The 15,237-nt window shown below is 38.5% G+C and overlaps 1 protein-coding gene across 1 annotated transcript in view; it reads right to left on the minus strand.

Annotated features, from left to right (window-relative positions):
- KIF26B (kinesin family member 26B) overlaps positions 1-15,237 on the minus strand; it is a 297,138-nt gene that overhangs the window by 157,629 nt on the left and 124,272 nt on the right. The gene's annotated exons all lie outside the window — the stretch shown is intronic.

Below are 15,237 nucleotides of genomic sequence, written 5' to 3' on the forward strand. Positions count from 1 at the left end.
TTCTCCTGTATTAATCGACTCCTCAGCCAAATTACTCTGCAGATCATTGAGGTAGAAATTCAGGGGGAGACAATTTTTTGCAGCCTACTCTGTCATTTTCCAGCCTGTTTTCAGCCTCATGCCAGATAACTGCTCAGGGTTTTTCCATCTAATCCTAACTCTAGGCTTTGGTCAAACTTGGCTCCTCAGCCCCAGAGCCAAGGCCCAGATGAACAAGCTGGCAGAGAAAACATTTTCACAGCCTGCATTGCTGTTTGCATCCCCTTTCCAGCCTCACACCCACTGCCAGTCCAGGCTTTGCCCTTCTCCTCCTAACCCCAAGGCCAGTTCCAGGTCTGCCAGGGCCTTGAGGGCACCCCCAGACCTTACAGGTCCTGCCCTGGCCCCCTAGGCCTTTCTCCAAACTTGCCCATGGCCCAGGACCCCATTTTAGCCCCTGTGGCCATTGGCCCCTGTGCCAGCAAGGCCGCAGCAGGACCAGTCGCCAGCTCCCTGCGGACATGCCCTGCTGCAGGCCCCTCCAGGGCCACCCATCGGCCCAGCTCCAGGGTGGTGCCCGATGCCGGGGCTGCCCCAGTGCCCCCTGCTGCCTGCCCCTGGCTGGGGCACTGAGACAGGCCCTGCCCTGAGCCCCCATGAGGAGCCCCAGCCCCAGACCATGTACAGCCCTGAAAAGACCTTGGCACTGTCTGAGCCTTTATCCCTCATGACCCAAATCAACAGCACCAGTCTGTGTGAAAAAGTAATCTGGGGAGGAATCCTGTTGTGGTCTATGCCATCATCTGGTGTCCAAATCAGCACTGTCTGTGAAGATGACTTTTTCCATGAAACATCAATATTTAATGGTTCTTGACTGTATGAAGCAGATGCTGAGGCTGTCAGTGCTGTTTGACTGTCAGCCAAAGACTTTGCAAAGCAAATACAAATGAACCACTGTTGGGTGCTCCACTTTATTATCCACATTCATTATGAAAACAGCAGAGAAAACTACCTGTAGAAATGACTACACCTAAAATATAAAATCCTGCATCTTCTTACAAAATACATTGTCAATTCAGTCTCTCCTATGTATTTACATATTGCTTAGGTAAAAGCAATGGAAAATATATTGAGCTTCAGAGATTAAAACCTGAATCTTAGAGATCACAATCAAAACCTGAACTTTAAGTACCAGCAAAAGCTGATTGAGTTGTACCATAGATAGGTTTCCTAGATAAGAAGTTTACATTTCTAGAACAGTATCTCACTGAACATGCATCTCCATGACCTTCTCTCCAATGAGACAATTCTCTCTTTGTCCACTAAGATAAACATCCAGGATAATGGTGGGCTGGAGCATGTATAGTACCAGGATATGCTGAGACATCTGGGTTTACTCAGCCTTGAATAGGTGACGAGGAGATCTTAGAGCTGTCTACAACTGATGGGAGGGTTTAAAGACCATGCCAGATGCATTCTTGGAGATGCACAGGGAAAGAAGAGGCAAAAGAAAGTTGCAACATGGGAAATTCCAATTCTATATAAAAACTTTTTTCATGGCCAACCAATGGAACAGGGACTCAGGGAATTTGTCCAAACTCCATCCAGAGATATTCCAAGCTCCATGAGACAAGAACCCAAGCAACCTGATGTAACTGGGCCTACTTTAAGTAGGGAGTAGGACTAGATAAACTGTAGAGGTTTCTTCTAACCTGAATTATTCTGTGATTTTATAAACGTAAGTTTGAAAGAGGCATGCAGAATACTACTGTAGTATATTTGAGTATAAGGCTTTAAACATTTGTGCGTTTGACAAATACAATGCCAGCAAGGGATAAAACCATATTCTGCTGTAAATTAAAAAGGAATTTTGTTTCCATGAACATCTGGGATGTGTGTGTGCAATTGCCATACTACTAAACAAAGAGTTGGCATGAAGAAAAAGAAAAGGATCTGTTTCTATTTAAGATATTGTCCCTTGGAGCTAACATATTGTATAATGTGTTTGCAGTTTAAGTGTAGTTATTTGTCAGGAATTAAAAATAAACAATTTTCAAAATACAAGAATAGTACTTTATGACAGAACCAAAGAGAAATCTGAATCAGAACACAGCTATAAAATCTGTCTCCTGGAAGTATTGAAAAAGTTGTAATCACACAGGTACAGTTTTCAGAAGTTACCTAGAATTTCAGGAATCTAGGTGATAGTCACCATTACTTAAGTTCCTAAGCACTCAGTTTTTGAAATTGGGACCTAGGTTCCCAAATCATTCTCACCTCAGTGCTCTTGGAAACCCAGTCTCTTCAGCAATTTTGAAAATTTTGCTCTAGAAATGTATGGTTCTTGTATTCACAATGTACTTTTCATTGTAACGCAAATGAAAACCAAAACTGTTAGTCTGTATGTAGTCTACACATACCCTTCAGATTCAGATTTAAACTTCATCCTAGATCCAGAAAAGGCCTTAGGCACAAGGATTTCTCAGCAGTTCAGATAATGGTAAAGTCACAACCTCATCTCACCTAATTTCTGTACACAGTGAATAGGAAGATTCAGGCATTTTGCTCACCACCATCCCAGCCTGGAACAACACAAACATATAAGCTGAACCATAGGAAAAGCTGAAAATAAATTTCTGAAATACTGCCTCTTTCATAGACCACAGCACTCCTCTAGAACTAGGCACCTGTGTGGAACTCGGAGTCACAGCCTGAGCTTTCTTTCTGGGATTGAGTTGCAAAGTCACAGATAGCATCTGGCACCTCTCTTTTCTTTTAGATGTGGCTGCTGGAGGAAGTGAATAGCAGCCACAGCCTGCCCGGCCCTGTTCTCCGGGCGTTGGGAAGGGCTCGCCCTCCTGGCCAACAGTCCCATGGGTCCCACACTGCTGTCTACACAGTGGAGCATCCTTAGCTGACATTGCTGGAGCAAGGATCTATTCCATCCTTGTTTACAATTATAAGGCATTCCTTTGGGTAGCATGAGGTGTCATTTTTTGACTCTTTTCAATTTCAGGGGAGTTTCATTCATGTACAAGTTTCATTCATGTACAAAGTTGTACTTAAATGCATTTCATATTTAGCTCTTATTGAGGTTGAGCCTATCTCCGTCCATAAGAGCAGTACAATATTTACATAGCCTCTCCATTAGCTCTAGCATATTACTTGTTAAGCAACAACACGCTGAGCACAATATGGGCCAGAAAATCTGTGCTGTCTGTGCCCATGTTCAAGGCATGCTGAAGATTTTGCTTTCTGTGATACATATGTTGATAATGTACAACAAACTCTTACCACAATGTAATATAATTTCATATAAGGTAATGATATGACTACTAATACACAAAGCCTGTTTACAGAAAGGATAAGGCATTAGAATGAAAAATGTGATGAACCATAAATAACAGACAAATTGTGTTTTCCTTCATCATTCAACAATAGCTAAATCCAATGTCATTATTCATAAAATGCCCCTTATATATTTCCTGCTCAAATTTGTTGACAATTAGTTTATCGATCCCATTGTTTGAACTGTCTGTGAAGGATACAGCCTCTGTGAAAACCCACTGACTCCTCTTGGTATGCCTTGCTTACCTTCTCTGACTGATTAATCCTATTGACTCAGGTGTTGCTAGCTTATCAGTCCACTCTTCACAGGTGAACAAAGGAAATTTTATGCAGGGGCTGATCCTATTGCTTATGTTAATCAAACTTTACTGATTCAGATTTTGCCTCCTCCCAGCAAACACCAACATCTTTCCAGCTTGCAGACAATTACATTACGTATCGAGTACTTGTCTGAAGCATTTATCTGTGTTGTAGAGCTTCTCTGCAGCAGACAGCATGTTGGTGCCTGTGGATTCTCTGAATTCCCAGAGATGGGAACCAGATGCTACCATAACTACACATACAAAAAAGTCTCTCACTATAAAAAAAAAAAAAAAAGCCCTTGAAGGACTTTATTCAGATTTTATGAGCCATCAAGTGGAACAGCTGTATTTTTTTTTTACATTGGTTTTATCCCAGTAATTTTAAAGCACACACATTTGCCCCAAAGACTTTGCCTTCAGATACAGAATGGTTTTTTATTTCAGCTTTGACTCGTAACTGCTCCTCTTAATTTTCATACCAGAATACTAAGATGCTTTTTTCCCACTCATGATTTTGACTAATGTACTTTTACCAGCAACAAACATCCATCACCTTTGCTGACTGGCAACCTCAATCCAAAAGGCAAAGAAAATTAGTATTGATAACTTAAAAAAAAAAAAAAAAAAAAAGCCTTTTTAGTGTTTGGGGAGGGGATTGGTTTGGTTTCTTATGCTGTATTATGCTGTATACTGATGTACTTTCTGAAACAGACAACAAATGGATGTAATCTCAAAAGAAGAGCAAAACAATGCACTACTCAACCAGATGTGTGCCCAGGGAAGCCATGAAAAAAAATCCACAAAGATTTCCACATCTTGTTGCATAAATGGCAAAAATTAAAATTCCACATACTGGCAGCTAAAAACATAAGAAGCCCTCTGTTCATCTACAAAAAAGATTAAATAACTTACCTGTCAATCACTCCTAGATAAATCAAGAAAATGAATAGTTTACTCCTTTCTTCATTGCAATTTTATCTTATGCTTTGTTACAGCGTTTGTCTGAGAGAGGAACAGAAATAGTACTCCTTGATGCTGTAACTTGTACACAAATGAATGTCTTCCCAGATTGTTAAGTGAGACTATTATGACTCTCTAAAATATTTAACTTCCTGTGCAGCAAAAACGATGGATTTTGCCTACATTAAATCTCTTAAAGCCCCTAAACTGTGGTTAACTGCTGCCTTTTTTTGTTGTTGAAATACCCATTTTAATTGAAAAAACACATACTAAAAGAAAACTTGCTGCTACTCTTGTTCATTTCAACATGTCATTGCCCTTTCTTAAGTATGCACATTTCATTACAACTCTGAGTTTGTCTAGATTCAACTTCCTGCCATTACATCTTGACATGCTTTTGTCTGCTAGACTGAAGTCCTCTGGTATCATGTTTCTGTTCCCTGCAGAGGTTTCCTGCACACTGTCAACACATCTCTCTAAATCTGTTTGATAAACTAAAGAAGTCAAGCTGTTGGAAGGCATGTTTTTCAAATTTTTGATCATCTTTGTGTCCCTTCTGAGGCCTCTTCATTTTTTCAGCATCTTTCTTCAACTGTGGACATCAGAAGTAGACAGAATATTCTAGCTGTGATTATATCTACTCCAAATGCAGAGTTAAAGTAACAACCCAACCTCTTTTTGTACGTTCTTATTCTTGCAGCTATTCAAGAGATGCATTAGCCTTCTCGGCCACAGCAGCCCGCTGTACACCCATATGCAACTAATAAAGCATGACACATAGATCCTTTCTAGTAAGTGCTTCCCAGTACATAGGCCCCTAGTCTGTAAGCGTGGTCTACATTCTTTATTCCTAGATTTATAATATTACATTTGACAGTGATATAACACATATTGTTGGCCCAGATGACTAAGCAATCTGTTAACTATCTTCCCAACACCACCATTTCAGCATCACCTGAAAGGTGTAATAATATTTTTCCAGTTAATGTCATATGGCATTCTGCACCTCTACAGAATCCCAACAGGAGCAGAATCATTTAACATAATACGTAATTTCATCTAGTTTAGTCTGTCTAATGCATTCCACATTTGGTTTGCATTGCTCTTATGTATTAATCAAGAATTCACAATGTTAACCCAAACATCTCAGTGAAATCCACAGTGTTTTATTAACTGTACTTTATTAGCTTGTGATAACCTCAAGAAAAACATGGAAGACAGATTTATTCCTCACTCCTATCAGTTCTCAACATCATTTCATGATGATTCACATGGTTGAATTAAAGTAGTGCTGTGTTAATAAAAGGTTGATGCTGCTGTGGAAAGGCACAATCATGGCAGAAGAGGAAAACTAGAAAAGGATTAGCTATTGTAATGAGAAAGCTTAGATTCATGTTCCTTTGTTTCTACTTCAGTAATAAAAAACAAAAGCAGAAATAGGCAACTTTAAACTTTCATGCTGTGTTGATATGCTCCACCCTGGATGGATAAGTAACTCAGTTTACTTAAAGATGGCTTGAACAAAAGACATGATGCTGTCCAATTTCTATGTACTTTCTCCTTTCTAACGAAAGGCTGTCTGATTTCTCCCTATATTTGCATACAAAGAGCTATTCTGAGAAGAAATGGAAATAATTTCTGCTAATACTGTCTTTTCTGTCTTTGCCTAGATTTCCACAATTTTCACTTTTTCATCATTCTTGCTTAGATTCAAAGAGATTATTGCTGTAATTCTGACAATGGAGTAAATAATTTGGTCCCCTTCTCTCATTATTGTTGGGGTAATAAAACCAAAGGTTGCTTCGCCTTTAGTAGTTATCAGGACTAGTTTTTTGTCTGGTTACTCAAATCAGAATGACTAATACGCAATCTAAGTCAATCTCTTTGTCTACACTATAAGGACATTTGAATCCATTGACCAACTTTAACCAGAAAAGGAGATCTTAAAGTAATTGAATCTCTCCTGATTTCCTGAAAATAGACCAATGAATAGGAGAGGCAGACCATGTCAACATTTTGACTGAAGAACGGCTGGCAATTCTTTATTAAGCAAGAGGAAAAAGCCCCCTAGAAATTCTCTAGTCATAAAAAGCCTCTAAAGCTACACCCCAAAGTCATGAAGTCTTAGGAAACTGATTCATAGAGAAAACAGTCTCTGTTAACCACACTGGTCCTGTAGTTACTTGCTTCCTAAATGTACATGTTTATTCTTGTTTTCTCCTTTAGCAGGTCTGTCTCCTGAAAGACATCTTACATTGTCAATAAACAGAAGTGTGGTATAAAGCTTTGGAGTCACTGTCCTGCATACAATGCATGCATGTAATGCTGAACTTGAGTTACTCAGAAGAGACCAAACCAGTATTTTTTTGCTGAAATTTGCCAACAGACAGCATCTGTGAGATAGGCATCATGTTCAATCAAGAGGTGAGCTTCTAAATTTCTATTTCCTACCATCCACCTAGTCATGTAAAAACAGGTGTACTATGGTCTTCTCATATATTATAACTACATCACAGGGATGAATATGTGCAAGTCCAACTGGCAGTTGTCTACCTAATGTTAAATTCTTTGGAATAAGCAAATGCTTCAACATTTCAACCAGTTTTGTTGTTGGAGATTTTACTCTATGAACAAAGAAAAATAAAATGGTATGTATTCCTTGGTAATCATACGGAAAAGCCATTAAGCCATTGAACAGATTGCTCTCTTAAGGTTAAGAAAACTCTGGCTCTTTGAGCAGCTGAGTGGAAGACTCTGCAGATGAGGTAGATCACAGCTGGAATTTCAAGGCTACTGGGGCAGCACTGTTACAGTACTTCTTGCAACAGGAAAGCAGTAATTAGAATAAAAAGTTTGCCACTCTGAACTCCCACGTGTTTAGGAAAAAGTCTTGTTACTGTGGATTTATGATCTCTTTGAGAGTAGGTTAGTTTGGTGGTGTTAAAAACAGAGGGAGAAAGCAACTGGTACTGCATATAATTTTCTGCTATAGACAGTGCTATAGACAGTGCAACTACACCAATTCATCTTTCTGCAAGGCAAGATAGAAACACTATAAATCAGATCTCTTATGTCAAGGTTCAAGAGAAGCAAGAAATATGCAAAACAGTAAATCAACATGAGTTTGCATCTACTATAGTTGGCAGTCACAGCTATACTAGGAGTCAGAAGATTAATGCTGTCCATTTTTATTTCCACTGCCCTAAGAGTAAAAGCCAAGATTAAACACCAGGAGTCTTTGGTAACAGGTGCTGCAGGATTACTGTATATGCTGCTAGAAGTTTTTCTTAATGTAGATGTCAGGTGCAGGAAAAGGCAGTGCTAAGGAGTTGCGAGGAAAGGAAATAGCCTCATTTCCTTTTAAGTTTTCCTGAAATCAACAGGGAACAGGTGTGTAGCAAATATTCTGGTACTCAAAAGCCATTAGAAATTAAAGGCCAAAACTATCCTTAGTTAGCCTCTCCCTTTGCAGACTATTGAAATCAGCAGGAAATCACAAGATGTGGCTGAAGTTACCACTAAAGTAAGGGAGTTACCACTGATTTAGCATAGTATATGGAGAGCAACACGAATTCAGCCTTCATACATGTAGACACTTTTGTACTAAATGCTCAAAATCACCTATAAGAATCAGGAATACACATCCATGAAAAATTTTCTCCTTCCTTAGCAAACCACAAAACCAATTGGTGCCTCGGTGACCTAACATCAGCATCCAATACCCCTCTATAATGCAAAGCATGAGATGCATCAAGAATGGGGCCAGCACTGTGATTTGCAGATCTGAAGCTTATCTACAATAGCAGTAATCAGTGAGGTGCTAACAGAGAAAGTTAAGGTAACACCTCAGAAACACAGGGCAAAGGCCTTTGCTAACTCCTAAAGACAGGAGGTGTCTTCGTTGCCTCCTTCTGCCTTGACAGAGACTATAAAACATTTAGACCTCCTACAAGGCATGTACAATACATGAAGTAGATTAAGTATCTGTTTGCATCGCTGGTCCCTTTCATTGTAATACCATCAGTTATTGACACTAATAGATGGGCGGGGTTTTCTTTCTAGTGAGTGGAGGTCCTGATTACCATACAATCATGGTGTTGTACTTGAGAAAATAAGTAGAAAAGAGGGAAAAGCATATATAAACGTATTGTATCCCTAAGTAAATTTTTTAGATTTTAAAATTGAACATAACTGATCATATAAAAATTAATAGGACAAATGAATTCTCAAGACACGTCCACAAACTTACTAAATACCACAGATTCTGACGGAGATCAGAAAAGAAAGAGTTAAGATTCTAGATTTCAGGTAAGATATATCAGAAACAACTAATATATTGAAGTACACTTAGGAGACATCTGTTTTAAAACAATCTCTTAAGCAAAATAACTTTCATGCTATGTTCCCTTTGCTTTGCAGGATCAGATACTCATGAAATTGGGGATTGAATCACAGTGAAGAAACATCACAAAACTATCCAAAGAAAAAGGCAGGAATGGGGAGCTTTACTTAGAACATTATCAAGATTTCTCAAGGCTGTGAAAAGCTAATTACACAAAAAACTCCAAATCTTGATGACCACTTCAATAACAACATTATTGAGTCAATAACAACATTATTCATTGATGACTTTATTGCTGTTACCATCAATACGAAACATTCCAGATGTGGGGCAAGTGCAGATGAGAAAACACTTGTGCAGTGCACAGAAGCAGGTGTAGCATATTTCAGTGCAAGGCATAACAACAAAGTAACATACCTTTCATGGACTGGAATTTTAACTTCTCTATTCAACTATCAATAAATTGTTGTTGGATAGTTATCTTTTATTTTAGGTTATGAATCTGTTCTAAATAACTATTTTTAAAACAAGGTTAGTCCAGAAAAGTATACTTGTTATGGTAAACTCCCTGTATATCCTGTATTAATTTGATACTAGGAACACAGGGTGGATTTGTATCTTTTTTATCAGTTATTTGCTTTGAGGCTAAGCAGACAGCACATCCCTGCAAGTATAGGATTCTGATAATCAAAGCATAATTTTTAGCTGATCTCTTTTCATAGTTCCACTGATTGATCCCAAAATCCTGCTTATAAATCAAGGTTTATTGTCTCTATTTCAAGCTCTGAATAACACCTATTAACCTGCCACTAACATATAGTGTACCTAATTGGCATGAAGGTTCAAATTATTTTTGTTTACAGCCCAATGCCAAATTAAACATATCACAACCAGATTTCCAACACAGGGCTAAATATGCATGTAGTTTCTTAAGTTTTTAAGTAACAGTGGTGTGCAATATCCAAAGATTCAGGCACCACGGTTTCAGACATGTACTCTATGCAATTCCTGTTAGAAAATGACCTGGTCTGGAATTTTGTTACTAAACTTTTTTGTAATTAAAAGATATGATCTGATCAAAACAAAAGTGCCATGGGGAGCGTGTCAGCTTTGACAGTCAAAACAGTCACTGGAAATTGTTTGGGACCCAAGATAGAACTACCATGCAAAATTCGAGATCGTTCATGTATTTTTGCTTTCCCTCATCCAGATGTCATACTTAACTCTCTTTTCCTGCATATCAGATCATTGACTCAACTACCAGGCAGCAGCTGTTCCTACATGTAGCATGTAGTCTTTTCTGCTGGGACATTTTTATTTTTGTTTACATTGAATCAGAGAAAAAGAGGGAGAATATTCTTCATGTCCCAACCACTAGCCCCGTTTGGCATTGTGACAATCAATATTCTCTTTTGATTGGCACTTACTTTATACACATGAAATAACACCAATAACGGGAAGAGTCATTCTCTAGTGTCTGTTAGGGCTCTTACAGCAATGGAGAGCACAGAAAAGCAGTGATTATGAACATGTATCTCCTGCATTTCTGATGAATACTGAGCAAGTAAGAAAAAACAGACCCTGAAGTTGTGCACTCAAACTTAGGTGCCAAATGTAATTACTTATTTCATGATCTTTCAGAATGACCGAGATCATTGTGATTGAAATTTCCCCTACTCGTCAGCCCCAAGACAGGCTTTGAAAATAGAAATATTTGTGGAAATGACTTACTGATGTTTTAAAACTTGTTCCCAGCATTCCTAGTGAAAGACAGCTTATGGATCTTTACTATTAACTTTCTTCTTTTTATGTATTTCTTATGCAGTATATTATGAGGATGAGGGAAAAGGGCTGAAATTCTGATCAGGTTTGTTAATATATAGTTCTTCAAAATGTCTGAGAAACTGTCCACAATTTAACTATTATACTTGGTTTGTTCAGCTAATGAAAGAAAATTCTTTTAGGTTCTGCACAGTCTGAACAGCAAGAAAACAAAATATGTTTTCACCTTAGTCTCAGAAATATAGTTTTCTCTTAGAGATGCTGAGGTAAGCACTACTTGACATCATAGATCTATTAAGCAGTGCCTAAACCAGGGAACTACCACGTGGCTAGAAAATGCAGTTCTGTCCACCACTCTTCAGCATGAGGAAACACTGTCACGAGTCATCTGCACCCAGACCATTAAAAAATATTCAAAACTTCAACAGAACTTTCTTGAGAAAAGGTGCAGGGAATGGGACAAGCAGCTTTCGTGCTCTGACAGCAGTCACAGCCTCTTTCCACAAGGTCTCCCAAGCCTCAGCAGCACCGAGGTGCTGCCTGGGCCTACACCACCTGCTGTGCACCTGCACAAGCTACAGCAGTAGCAGGAAGCGACTCCTGGCCTGGCTCCTCATCTGCTAGGCTAATGCTTCAGCCACACCAGTTGCAGACAGACCACTGGCACAAATCAGATATTTTTCTCCCAGGGAGCTGCCCCAGCCAAAGCTGGGCTCTGTGATACAGGAATACCCATCCACTCCAGGTGATATCCTTCTCTACTAGCCTCTGCCTCTGTTTCTTACACCCTTTCACTGCACATGTTCATACAAACCCACTGTTGAAACAGCAGGAAAAGTTCATTTTTGGGAGCTTCCCACAGACCTCCAAAACATTCAAGCCAGGACCTTAAAATGGTATGATTAGTTTAAACCAATCCCCAAACTTTAAGGAAAGAAGAAAACCCTGATGTTCCTGGATTCTAAGCCTTTGAGCATCAAAGATTTTTCTTCCCTACAGGAGGAAAGGTTTTGCAGAGTTGCAGTGAAATTTGTTGTGAATTTCAACAAAAATCACATAATATTGCACCTATAAGAAAAAAAAAAAAACAGCAAACACCAAAAGCTATATGATAAGCTGATTGCTTTTCACATGCATGCAAAAATCAGTGAGGCATGAGATTCAAGGTTCTGGGGTCCTCTTGATTCCTAGGTCAAAGTTAGCACAACAGCTTTATCAAGAGGGTCCCACAGAAACTGTACCAGTATTTTAAAAAATGGTAATAATTTAAAAAATAAAAATAGAAAGCATTTGCATGAGTGGAAGGGAAATCGGAGCATTCTGAATAGGACGTTCACAATATCCCTTTCCAGTACAGCACTGCCTTACCTCCTCCCACAACTGCCGAACCACACAGGGAGGGGGAATGAGTGTCAAAAGGGTCACCAGCAGTTTTCCAAGAAAGGAGGTAACTGTTACTAGAGCTTATCCCATGCTGAGTAGCTACATGTCAGTTACACGAAGCTAAGTATTTCTATACTCATTTCTGCTCAAAATAGGAAATATTTCAAAAATCTGGATACTTCTGCATTTGCTTTGAAAAACACATAGATGACTTGCTGCATCTACAGGAGGAGCATTGTGTGGCCCTGCCTAGTGTTTTAAGATCTACAAAGACATGGAAGATGATCCCTAGAACAGATTTTTTCAGGTTACGCTCAAGATTATCTATATTCCCATTAGGCTTAATTAAATCAAATACAACTATATCAGATTTCAGAGGGTGGTGGGCTTTTGTTCAGGATACGCTGTTACACTTTGTGACCAGCAACAGAAAACAACTTTCAAACCTACCATTATCTCCCTCTTTTTGAGGTCCAAAGAGAGAGAGGCTTTTACAGTTCTCCTTTGTCATGAAGTAGTAGAGGTTTTTCTTCTCCCAGAAAGCAAGCTCATTGTGACAGGGCAAACAAGGAACAGTACCAACATGACAAGAACCTGTGAGTGTTCTAAGGTTAACTGAGAGGCTTTGGTTCAGTTTTGACTTCTAGTTCCTGCACTGTGATATCATGCTTCAAGAGACTATTGAGAGTCCACAGCTTAGATCAAAATAGAAAAATTCAATTCATAAAGCCAGATTTATTCATGGAGTAGCCAGGTCAAAGCTGAAATCAGCATTGCAGAAGTTTTCCCCATGTGAGAAATGAGATAGTAAGCAAGGTTTAGTACAACATCCCTTGTCCTGCTAGAGCTTCACAGAGACACTATGAAAACCAGCAAAAGAAGGTCGTTCCCTCAGTTCTGTGGCAGCATTAGCACAGGCTTTTTCTTCTCCCTCAGCTGGTGGTGACACACTCCTACATTATGCCTGGAGGACACGAGGCCCAAAGATCCAGTGCTTCTCATGACAACATCCAAATTTTATGTAAAGAATCTTAACATTATTTCGCATTCACTAAATGAATTATTTTTATCACAAATAGACTACTTATAAGAAGCAAGATGATGTTGAATTAGCACGGACTAGAGGGTATTGGGAGCTAAAATGAATGATAAACCCTAACAGGACAGCAAATTTGGTGCCCATCACTAGAAATGCTATCATTTCAATTCAGCTTCTATGTCAGAATCACGGTCAGAAATTCATTATTCATACATGCATCATCTAATATTCATAAGCTTGCCAGCACAGCTCTTTGGACAATTTTCATTATTTGTTCCTTTAAAATAGTCACATACGATCCCATGGGAATTCTACATATAAGTTTTCTTGCAGCGATATCCTGACAAATGACAATTCACAGAAGTTGCAAGCCTTTTAACTGGTTGGGAAATCTGTCATCTATATATCATGAAACATGACAGTTAAGTATTGAGATAACTGATAAATCTGCTGGCTTTTCAAAAGATTGAGAGTTGCTGTGGCCTTCAGAAACTTCTCCATGGCTCACAGCCAGCTATAGGCCAGTCAGTGAGTACCACTATTGGACCAGCAGTGCCTGAGAACAAAAAAAATAAATAAAAAAATCTAAGCTCCTAGTTCTTAGTCTGTTCCACTCCTGATGCTTCTCAAGTAATTACAACCAAAAGTTCCCATGGATGCCTTGACATTTCCTTCACACTATTGCATCTTAGTTTTTTTTTTATTTTTTTTTTATGATGATGGATTACTTTTACATCTGAGGCTCATCTGAAGATCACTTTGCTTGTTAGGGAACATAGTGAAATACTGTGCTACATGATTCTAATTTCAAAAGAATATTTTCCATTCCTCTGCTTCCAACCTCAGCTTCATATTAGCAAATTTCCCTGCATAATAATTTTTTACTGATCATCTATCTAATCACGACATCACATATATGTTCAAAAAAAACAGGCATACGTTTATACTAAAAGGAAAAAACAACTTAGAAGCTTAAAGACTTACTTCTACTTTTTAAACACATACAACATGCAGGTTCTTACTTCATATCCCAACTTCACAAAAATGCAAAAAGACACATCAGATGCAAAACAAAAATTAACAGAAGGTCCACATTTTCAAAGCAAATTGTGGACTTTCTTGTTAAAATGTCAAGCATCAAATGATTGAATTTGATTTTCTGCTTGAACTATCAGCAGATGATACAATTTGAAGTCTAAAACTAAACTGACTTACCCAACTGACATTAATCTAGTATAATACTCCGAACTAAACTAGTCACTTTCATCTTGCTAAGTACAGCTTAAAAATAAACAGCCTAAACATGGGGTCTCTCTGCTGGGCCAAGGACATCCAAGTATTCACAACATCAGCTAGAAACTAAGAGTACTACTTAAAATGCTGGGACCTAATCTTGGGATTTTGAGTAAACTTAATTAGTTTCCTACACTTCAGCAGTGTATATTAAGAGAAAATGAATTCTATCAGCATACAGGTGCAACAATGAAGAGCAAATGAGTTAAGCAATCTTCATAAATCAATTCATGTTAAATATGTGCTAATCCCAATCTGCACTCCAGTTAGATATTACCATACGACTATGTTCAGCAATTTTAATTTAAACTGCCTGCAGTTTAACAGAAAAGGGCAGCAAATCAAGACCGCTGTCCTCATTCACATTTGCTATTGCAGCATCACATCTGTAAAGAAAAACGGCAGAGATGTCCCAAACAGTGTTCACTGGCTCCTCTAAAATACCGCTTTTAATCCTCTTACATGATTCATTTATTGTGTGACACTGGTTGAACATATGCAGTCCTCATGTGAGGAAAAATAGGAAAATCTTCATTCCAGATTTACAGCCTTCAAAGTTCAGCAACTTTATAAGTTTTCCATTTTCCTTTATAATGAAATAGAATCATGTGGAATTACTAATAGTTGGCTCACCAAAGGGTAAGAAGCTAATCTGAGTATGCCTGAGGCATTTACTCAAAAATTCACTCAATGTTTCAGATATCTCACTAGATTGGATTGGAAGCAATGTGAAAATAGCTTATTCTCTTGCTGTTTCATTGCTTCCACAACTCTTTCCAAGTCAATCTTCTAATTACTGAAGAACATTA

The sequence above is a fragment of the Anser cygnoides genome, chromosome 3, assembly GCF_040182565.1.
Source record: "Anser cygnoides isolate HZ-2024a breed goose chromosome 3, Taihu_goose_T2T_genome, whole genome shotgun sequence".
Taxonomy (NCBI): Eukaryota; Metazoa; Chordata; class Aves; order Anseriformes; family Anatidae; genus Anser; species Anser cygnoides.